Source organism: Cyprinodon variegatus, unplaced genomic scaffold (assembly GCF_000732505.1).
Source record: "Cyprinodon variegatus isolate N-32 unplaced genomic scaffold, C_variegatus-1.0 Scaffold599, whole genome shotgun sequence".
Taxonomy (NCBI): Eukaryota; Metazoa; Chordata; class Actinopteri; order Cyprinodontiformes; family Cyprinodontidae; genus Cyprinodon; species Cyprinodon variegatus.
Window position 1 is genome coordinate 483,466 of NW_015151052.1, and position 9,713 is coordinate 493,178.

The 9,713-nt window shown below is 37.0% G+C and overlaps 1 protein-coding gene across 2 annotated transcripts in view; it reads left to right on the forward strand.

Moving 5' to 3' along the window:
- Positions 1 to 704: 704 nt before the first annotated feature.
- LOC107096108 (sodium-coupled neutral amino acid transporter 3-like) overlaps positions 705 to 9,713 on the forward strand; it is a 17,156-nt gene continuing 8,147 nt past the window's right edge. The window contains exon 1 of one of the 2 annotated variants that reach the window (XM_015392614.1): positions 705 to 1,119. The gene's annotated coding sequence lies outside the window, so the exon portion shown is untranslated. The remainder of the gene's footprint in view (positions 1,120 to 9,713) is intronic. The other variant, XM_015392613.1, reaches the window with a different exon arrangement.

The following is a 9,713-nucleotide window of genomic DNA, read 5'->3' on the forward strand; positions in this document are numbered from 1 at the left end:
GCTAACTTGGCTTAGAGCCTTAATGGACTATATTAGCTCTGCTATATGTTATTCATTATCATACGAAATAAGTATTTAAAAGCAATTTAAGAATTTAGGGCATTATGTATTGATATTCTATTTAGATTATTTGAAATGTATATAACTTTTATAGATAATTGTTGTGTTTACTTTTAGCCTTCTGTGTAAAGTCTGTAGAGGCTGTAGGGATTTTTTTTTTTTTTTCAGAAAAAAATATTTGAATTCTGCTCTGTTTATTTCACTGATCTTATTTTGTTCAGTGCGGACAAAGTTAAAAACATGAATAATTTAGGTAATAAGTTACTTTAGTTTATAAGAAAATATAGGATAATAAACAGATAATAAAATGTTGTGGTTATTTGAGTAGTCGCTCCAAGCTAAATACTTTATCTTGATTTTCTCGTATCTGTCATTCCAAGTTAAGGTAACAAGTGAGTAAAATGATCCTTTTGGCTGTTTGCCTGCCATAAGTTAAGGTTAACCTTCTGACCTCAGAAATAACCATCTATTGTTCACCCATGACTTAGCAGAGGAAATCCCTCTGCATTCCACAGAAAGTCATCTTAAAAGCAGCTCACAAGTTTAACTTCTTGCAGAGAGCATTCTTAAAGAGAGGAGTTTATCAACTTTGAGCGCGCTTTTAGCGCACCTTTACCCTGCCAGGAATAGATACGCCAATTTCAGGCTAAAGTTGCAAAAGTGTGAATTTCTCAATTCATAGAACCGGGCTGTCTTGGTTTCATTTATTCTGAAGAATACAGTCGTATCAGCTTCTTTTCCAAAAGTGTTGAAACCTTACCTCCGAGCGGCTTCTCAGGCGCGCAGTGGGTGGGATGGATAGGAGGAGGTGGGGGTGCGCACACAGGAGGCGGACCTATGCTGCGACCCCCACAGCCTTGCTTCAACATGGTTTTACTATACCGACCATTTCCCAAAGCACACTTTCTAGCCGCCGCGCAGGAGACAGAATAAACGCCTGTGCGTAAAAACTGCCCCTCACCAGGAAAACATTAAAGATAAAAGAAACGGAAACAGCTCCTTATAATATCCTGGAACATCATTTGGAATTGGGCAGGAATCTTCTAAGAACAGCATTTGGTAAGCTTCAATAAATCTGATTTCAAAACGTCTTACTAAATGAAAAGAGACTTGATTCAAATGTTTATGAGTAGCCGCTTATACTTTATATTTAAGGCTTGTTGAGTATGTTTTAAACAGAGCAGGAACATGCGTTTCTCTCAGCTGTGAGAGACGGTAATAATCTAAGTAGAAAAAAGGTGAAAAATGGACTGCTGAAATGACAGCAGGATCATTTTCTCTTGATTTTTTTTTGGAGGTGATCTATAGGAACACATTTGGCCCGTGCGCCACGCTGATATGTCAGGACCATGTGGCGCTTCAAGTGACAAACTGCTGGTGTCCATCTTTTGTTCGCTTTGGACATTCATTCTTCCTGAGGCTTCTTAGTCAAAAACCTTCTGAAATGTGTTTATTTTAAGCAGCAGGAGCGCTTAAATGGGACATGTAAACGTATGTGTCCAGTGTGTTAATGTGTATCTTCCAGTTTGGGTTTTGTAGAACCAGATTTCTGTTCAACTTCGACATGTTGTGACGTCACTTTCTAGGATGAGACGTTTTCCAGCTTTACGCATTTTTAAAATCTACTTTGCTCCATTATTCAGAATGACAGGACTACTATCCTAGATAATGAGTGAGATATGATTCATGTTTTCTATTCAGGAGCAAAACAAACACGATTATAAACCGCTGAGTCAATTTAAAGCTCCTCTCCTTTGTTATTGTTGACTAAACATAGCCATGTGGAGGAAGAGGCAGAAAGGGAAAGAGCGCCCTGTGTGGGAGGTTCATGGTTCACGTTTTCACTTATAGATCCTATTTCTTTCTGTTCATTTGCTTTTATTGTGTGTCTGATATAGGGAAGCCATGGTGCTCAGACTGAGGTGTAATTCCATTTGGTGGTAGATGCCAGATCCTTCGCTTCTCAAAAAAAAACTTTGCCACACAAAAAAATGGCATTGCAAATTTGAATGTGTTAACTGTGATTTAGAGTACACTACAAAGTGTACACCCTTTGAACGTTTATACATTTCGTCACATTACATTTAGAAGCGTTATTGTATTTTAGTTGTATTTTAAATAACATACCGGCACCCATAAAGTAGTATTTATTTTTTTTAGGTCCAAGGAAAACAAATTAAGGTGCTGCACCTTTATTTACCTTGACTCCACCATCACCAACAATGCTGACCTTAAGCTGCAGGCAAAGTCTAGCAGCTGCAACTATCTGGTCTCTCTGGAAGTCTCTCTGGAACACTCACTCCTTCCACAAGGCAAAGCTGTTTATATTTAAAGTGGTGATACTCTCTGTTAACATTTACTTACCTGCATTTTGGCCATGGAAAAGACAGAGTCAATGATTTTGCCAGCAGGGCTTCCAGAACTCTAAATGCACCTACTAAACTTAAGCATCTTGGCTCTTTGTCACATCATTGGCCAACCAAGCAGTAGAGTGTTAAACATTTTAAAAGAGGAAATGCAACAGCTGGTATTTAACATGAAGGACACAGAGGACTTGGCTTACAACTGGCATGGCTGGTGATCTCTGGGGTAGCTGATAAGTTCTTTAATAACAAGCAATAGCCATCTTAAAGGTATTGTGGAGGATTTTTGCACATGCACAACCCTGTACCCGTCGCTGAGAGGGAACGCATATTAAATGCATGCGAGAGCATGCACGAGCCCATTTCTCCTTGTGCACGCTATTAACAGTTGCTGTTCTCATAGCTCATACAAGCTTATTGTGTGAACTTCCGCCCTACCCCTAAATCGTTCAATCATTAAATAGGGACTATATGGTGGACTTTATAGCAAACTCAGTTAACTGACCGTTCGGACAGATGATCACTGCTCTTTGCTTCCCATTGGTCACATAACTCCTCCTCCACTTTGGTGCCTGCGCCATCTTTGTTATTAGTCGCCTCTGTCAGGTAGCGACAGCCTATGGCGACAGAGTGCCGCTGTGACAGCAAATCGCATAGTGCTTTGCGAGGAGAGCTCTCCATGCAAAGCATTTCAGGATATATCTGCCTCTTCTGAGGCCTTTCTTTTCAGCTGTTTCTCAGTATGTGTACTTTTGCATTCTCATGTGCTCTTGTACTCGAAAAAACGTCATCAGTCTCAGCCCTACTGTTCCAATTCACAAGGACAAGAAAACCGAGAACAGACAAACTCCCCGGATGTTGTTCTCGCCCCTCCCTCTTTACCCAGCATGCATCAGAGCAGACTTGTACGTTCTCGAGATTGACAGCTGTCCCAGCATGCACCATGGCGGCAGGTTCCATTGGAGCGCTTACAGAGCTCAGACTATTAAGTTAGACATTCTCTTTTGTGTTGCGATTATTCTATAAAAGGACATTTTAAGATCACTTAAGGCAAGAATGTTATACTATATGGCCTATTTACTGATTTAGTGCACAATAAAAAAAAAGTTCTGATGTTGAGAGGACCAAGTCAACCAGCGGACCTGGTTAACCGCAGCCAGGGCTAACATGAGCCCATCTGCAGCAGCCCTCTCTCTGCATAGCAGTGTGGGAAGGACCGCTGGCTCTGATGGTGATTTTTTGTTTTTTTTTGGCAAAACGTTAATTTGTTTGTGTTTATCTGACAGTGTTATTTATTATTCCCCCACTAAATGAAAAAAGTAAGAATTGATTAATATTTAGGACTATTGATAACAGGAGGGGAAATGCAGCTCCAGACGAGCTGAGCGTGTGGTGACGTCAAGAGTAAGCTTATGTTTCAATTGACCCAGATTTATGCTGCTTATGCTGCTCCCATTCTCCCCAACACTTTCCTGTCTTCTTCCCAAGAACGTACTTGGCGAGGATACAAGTCCGTACTCGCGTTCTTGTTAAATGAGAAACCACCTTCTTCTCATACACTTCGTAGACACTTTTTGTCTTGCGACCCTCTGCCATTTTCAAAGAACCTCGGTGAGAAAGGTTAGCTCCAATGATTGTCTGAAACCATAGCTCACCACTGATATACGCCTGAAAGTGCGCATGTGCAGAAAAAGATAGCTAACAGGACGAGCATGCAGGACAGCCTTACATAAACATATCACCAGAATGATTGACAATTAGGATTATCACTTATTAAAATGATTCAACCGGAAATAAAAGATTGTCCCCAATACCTTTAAGCAAAAACAGGACTTTGCTACACAAAAGCCTGATTAGTAGCAGTCGAGGGAAAACAGTAGCCTCATGATTTTCAATTTTCAAATAACTGTAAAATGTGATACACCTGTAAATTCCTTTCCCTTTACTCAGACATCCACATGTTCTTAAATATTACATCTACATGAATAGGTATACCACTGATTTATTAGATACAAATCATAAGAAGTGCTAATAAATAGTTAATACCAGCAACCAGGATCTTTATACACATAGTGATATTCTTTACTGAACTTGGGGCTGCTTCCAATTTTCCAGAATTCCAACTTAGTCATTCACTCTTCTTGATTTCATTGGCACATTCTGTCTCTGCATATTTAAAGCTGCTAGAGACATACAACTTAATACTTAAATCTGTAACTGCAACAAAAAGGAATAATAATTTGTGCTCATTTTCTAGATTTGAAAGTAGTAATCATAAAGAAAAATACTTTTCCTTCAGCATATCAATTAAGTACTACATTGTGTTGATCTGTCTGCATATAAAAATGGGTTTAACTACTTTCATAAATACAGATACACCTATCCAGTATTGAGTGGATATTGGCTCTGATATTGGTTTTAATATTACCTAAGTAGCTGGATCGGATATCGGTGATTTTAATATCAGATATTGGAGATTCAATCCAGTTCACTTTACATGGATCTATTAAGTATTTCTTTTTTTGTTACTTTTTTTTAAAAACAATGTTTATTTCAAGGCTAAAGCCTTCACTATATGTAGCCAAGAAATATTAATCAGCAGCTGATGGTGTATAATCCAGGTCCAGAAAGTAAAAACCCTCCTTTTTTTTTGCTTCATCCTGTTCTTTTCCCCAGGTGATTAGCTTCTCAGGTGATTAGTCTGTGTTGTGGAGCTGGAAATGCAAATGGTTGGAACTGATCTCTGTGCAGGCTTTTTACTTTCTGGACCTGGATTACCCACCACTGGAATTGGATCTGTATCAAACATCGGCTGAGGTATTGGTTTCGGGAAAAAATTGGATTGGTGCGCAGTAGTAAAGTCAACCTGAATGAAAATAGAAATTATAATCATAACTTTAGTGGTTGTTCAGCTTTATTGTCCTTTTCTCTTGGTGAAATAGAAAACTATTTTTTTGTCACTCCAGGAGATGAAATTAAATGATTTGACCTTTATTACTCACACTCTCTCTAGGTTGTTTACGAAATATGACCATTTTTTCAATTGCATTATCATCAGATATTGATCACAGCTATCTTAAGCAATTAATTTAACAAGTTCAAGGTTGCAAGCAATTTTGCATTTGCTGTCGTTTTGAACTGCTTTTTGATGACATGTTATGTTGGTTGAAGCCTTTTAAACCCTAAACAGTGGTAGGTTGAATGACAAATAGCGTAATCAAAACTTTACTTTATTTGCGAAATATTGATAATAAAAAAGTGGCTTTCAGGCCTGGTAATGTGGTTATATTCAGTATATTCTAAATTACATTTATTATGTTGGAGATTTAGTGTCATTTTATAATATTTTCCTGTTCTACTAGAACACTTTTTTCAAAAACGTTTTGGTATAGTGGCAAACTTAGATGTTTTAACAGCCTTATGACTCCAACAAGAAAAAAGCTGTTGCAATTGCATTTCTTGTAGTCCACATGGCAGGGAATGAGGTCCATAACCTCCACCTGCTCAATTGTGGGCGTCGACATGACATCACAGCAAAGCCAAACTGGTAAAACAAACATTGTGAAAGAATTTTCATTGCAGACTAAGAGATAAAGTTTTATCTCCTGCTTATTCCAGGTCCTGTGTTAAACCCCTTTTAATAGTCTTCAGTGTTGGATTGATCAGAGCTCGATAGAAACAGATAGACCCTTGTACTGTTAATGGCCCGCACTTGTGCAGCAGTCAAAATGGCAGGAAGCAGACAGGTGCACAGTGTGTGGAAGTCAGTATTTTACCCATGCCAGCTGCTTTACAGTCCCACACAGGATGGGTGTCTCTATGTGTTAAGTGTCCTCTATTAAGAGATTTATTATTCTATTTGTCATGGGATACATAATCTTTACAGACATTTTGTTAATGCTGCTTTATTCAAATGGGATTCTTGACATGGTAATGATTTAAGGTTATTCACTCTCAACCTGGAGGCTTTCAGTGTAGATACAGCTAGTTTATTTCCACTGGTATACAGTGTTTCTTTATAAGTTATATACTTTTTCTGGCATTCTATGATGCTTTTTTACTTTTCTCTCAAAGCTAAATTTAGTAGCAGGCAAACTTTTATTCAAAAATAGAAGTACTGAGTAAAGTAAAGTCAGCTAGGCGGCTCAAATATTTGACTAAAACATGAAGACCACAGAATAGAAATAATGCTCTTCAAGGTATTTCAGTCATAACCTCATGCTATAATCACAAGTTAAGCATGAAGACTTACTAAAGGCCAAACACGTTCATATTTCAGTAAAACACATGGAAATCTATTACCAGCATATAACTCGTCTTATATATAGTTTTTGTTCATTTTTTCCTTATATCTCCTTCAGGACTCAAGAGGGGGATTGGAGATTATCTCAGATCTGTGAAGCAGACTCATTAAGGTTGTGTTCTGGCATTAAGCTGGCTTACTTGAAAAAAAAAAATAATGTTGCCCCTCTTATTTGAATTTTGGGTTCACTGATGGATGAAATGATGAAATATTTGGTTGAGGTCTGACAGCCAGCTGATCATGTGTCATTACAGTGATCACCTACTTGTTCCAGAAAGGGCTTTTTATTTTCCCTGATAGAAGAGCGACAGATGGAGAAACTCAGCTTTTAGAGAATCATACATTTTTTTTTTTTTTGCCTTACTCTGATTTTAAGCTGTGCTGTGAGAATGTCGAGACATAATTAGCTGCAGTTATTCCAGAACAAGAAGCTCCTTTCATGACACAACCAATGGTTCCCGAAGCAGGTCCTATATGTACGGTATAAGAAGATGATAAGAGCTTTATGCTTCTCATGTCACACACACACACACATAGTCTGAGAGTAATTGTCAGAACTGAAATGTGATAAAGTCAATTGATTGTTTCGATATTGACAAAATGGAAACTTCTCCCTCAGTTGGTGGACACTTCCCTTTACTTGCCTTTAACTTTACCTCCTGTTCAGGAACACCCCTAAGTCCAAACACAAAATGGACAGCACTGAAGGTGAGGAAATATTTGCTGAAATTGACAAAAAGTTTATTGGGTTATAAATAAAGACCACACCGTTATGACAGCATGTTATATTACTGACCTCCTAAAATATGGCACACTTAAAACAACCCATTTCTCAACTTCACCTATAAAAACATATACATGTATATGATAAAATCGTAAAGCAAAAAAACATTGCTTTAGTCTAAACATCTCTGAGTTGACATATTAGTTGAATATCAGCAGAGGCTTATTTTACAAAGCACATTGAGAGATTCAGCTGTACATTTTAGGATCAAATTTGAGTGTAGGCAGCTTCTAAGGGTACAAGATTTGTATATTATAGTCAAAATTTAATTAAAATACTTCCAGTTATATTTAATCTTCAACAGTTGCAGGTCCTCTTCAGTCCAGTCATATTAGTTCTGTATGAAAATTGACAGGATGTAAAACAAAGAAAAAAATGCTGGGAGTCCATCCAGACTCCCCACGTTAGGTCAACTACTTAGATTATTACACCAAAGAGGGACTGAATGTAGGACAAAAAATAGTATAAGGCTGTCAGCTTTAAAATCTGCTGTTATACGATATTAGCTTACACTGTTAATTGTGAAGTTAATAGTTGATAAATTCATTACTGTGGTCACTAACGAAACATGGAATATTTTGGCAAAGTAAAGTTCGTTAAATTATCAACTAAGATATTGTGATGGTATTTTGTTTAAATCTAATGAATCCGTAAGTTTGTAATTGTTATAAATAACTTTTTTGCCCTTCTCAAAGAAAGCATTCGAAATCCATTTTTTTCTATATCACTCTTACATTTTTCTTTTTAATTATATTCTTCTTTATTCACCGGTGAATTTTGAGAAATAAAATATGGAAAAGTATATTTACAGGATAAATGTAAACAAAATTTTAAGGGATCAATATAACCCATTATTTCATGGGACAGTTCATTGACTTCATAATATTATACATTGATGAAGCACCTTCCTCAATTACACAGTTACTTGAGGTTTAAAAAATGTAGATCCTACCCTATGGTTATTTATAGACATTTTCCACTTTACTCTGTTGGTCAATGTGCCGTTCACTTCTATGAATTCTCTCTAAACCTAAAACACATCAGACCATCATCAACACCTCTCTTGATTTTTATCTAAACATTTGCCTACTACACAGAGGCTGGCGTCCAGTAAATTCAGGTTGATTGAGTTGAACTGAGTGTTTATATAACTGAACAAGGCTTTAATTTCAATGAATAAGTATGTGACCAAAACACGAGTACAAATGAAAGGAAGCTTCAGATAATTTTAGTTGTGTTTTGTTTTGTAATAAAAATCTTAAATATATGTAAGTAAAAAGGGGGATCTCAACTAAACATTTAAATGCATAGTAAATTTAAATTTTTAATTGTAATTTACCTGAACAAGTCAGTCTTATAATTGCAAACAATGTGCAGTCTCACAGTGAGAGCTCATTGAAAAACTACATCCCTTGTGAAGAATAAATGCAGCATATCTCCTGCTGCTTTCTGCTGCTTTTGTGTGTGGGGAGCGGGAAGGTCCTGTCACTTTGGAATAACAATCACGGTTAATTCGAGATAATTGAGTTGTTATGTAACTGAACAGGATTTAGTTTCCAACAAGTGTATCATAATTACTACAAATTACAAAAAATTGGTAGAGGAATATGTATAGGAGGGTTTGAGGGATACTTCTGCTGCCAACCAGTGTAATCAAAAATACACTCTATTACTAAATAAATGATTTATCTGCTCTGGAATAGTTAATTGGACACGCAGGTTGTTCCTCACTTTACATATAAACTTCCATATCACATCGATGAAGTAACGACCTCATGACTGGTTTGTTTTTACATTCAAGGTTTAAACATGTCCTTTATTATGTTAGAATGATTTGTTCAAATTTAGTATTTACCGTAATACAAATGGTATTTGAATCAATTGCTATTTAATTTTTTCAAAGCTTTTCTAATAATATTGTTAGATTCTGACACTAACATGTTTCCTTTAATTGGAAGCTGTGTTAACTTTTTGGTTAAAACATCATTAAGGTGATGGTAAGGGGTAACCTGACCCCGCCAGATGGATTTGCTCCGCATAGTGAGTGAAATCTTGAAAGCTCGCGAGATCAGGATGGTCTCACGAGGCTAGGTAAGGGGCCCTTCCAACCTTGAAGGCTTAAACCAAAGGTGAATCGTGAAAATAACAGTGGAAGCATGCAGAAAGGTTTAGGCAGTTATAAGAAACGTATATAAATTTTTTT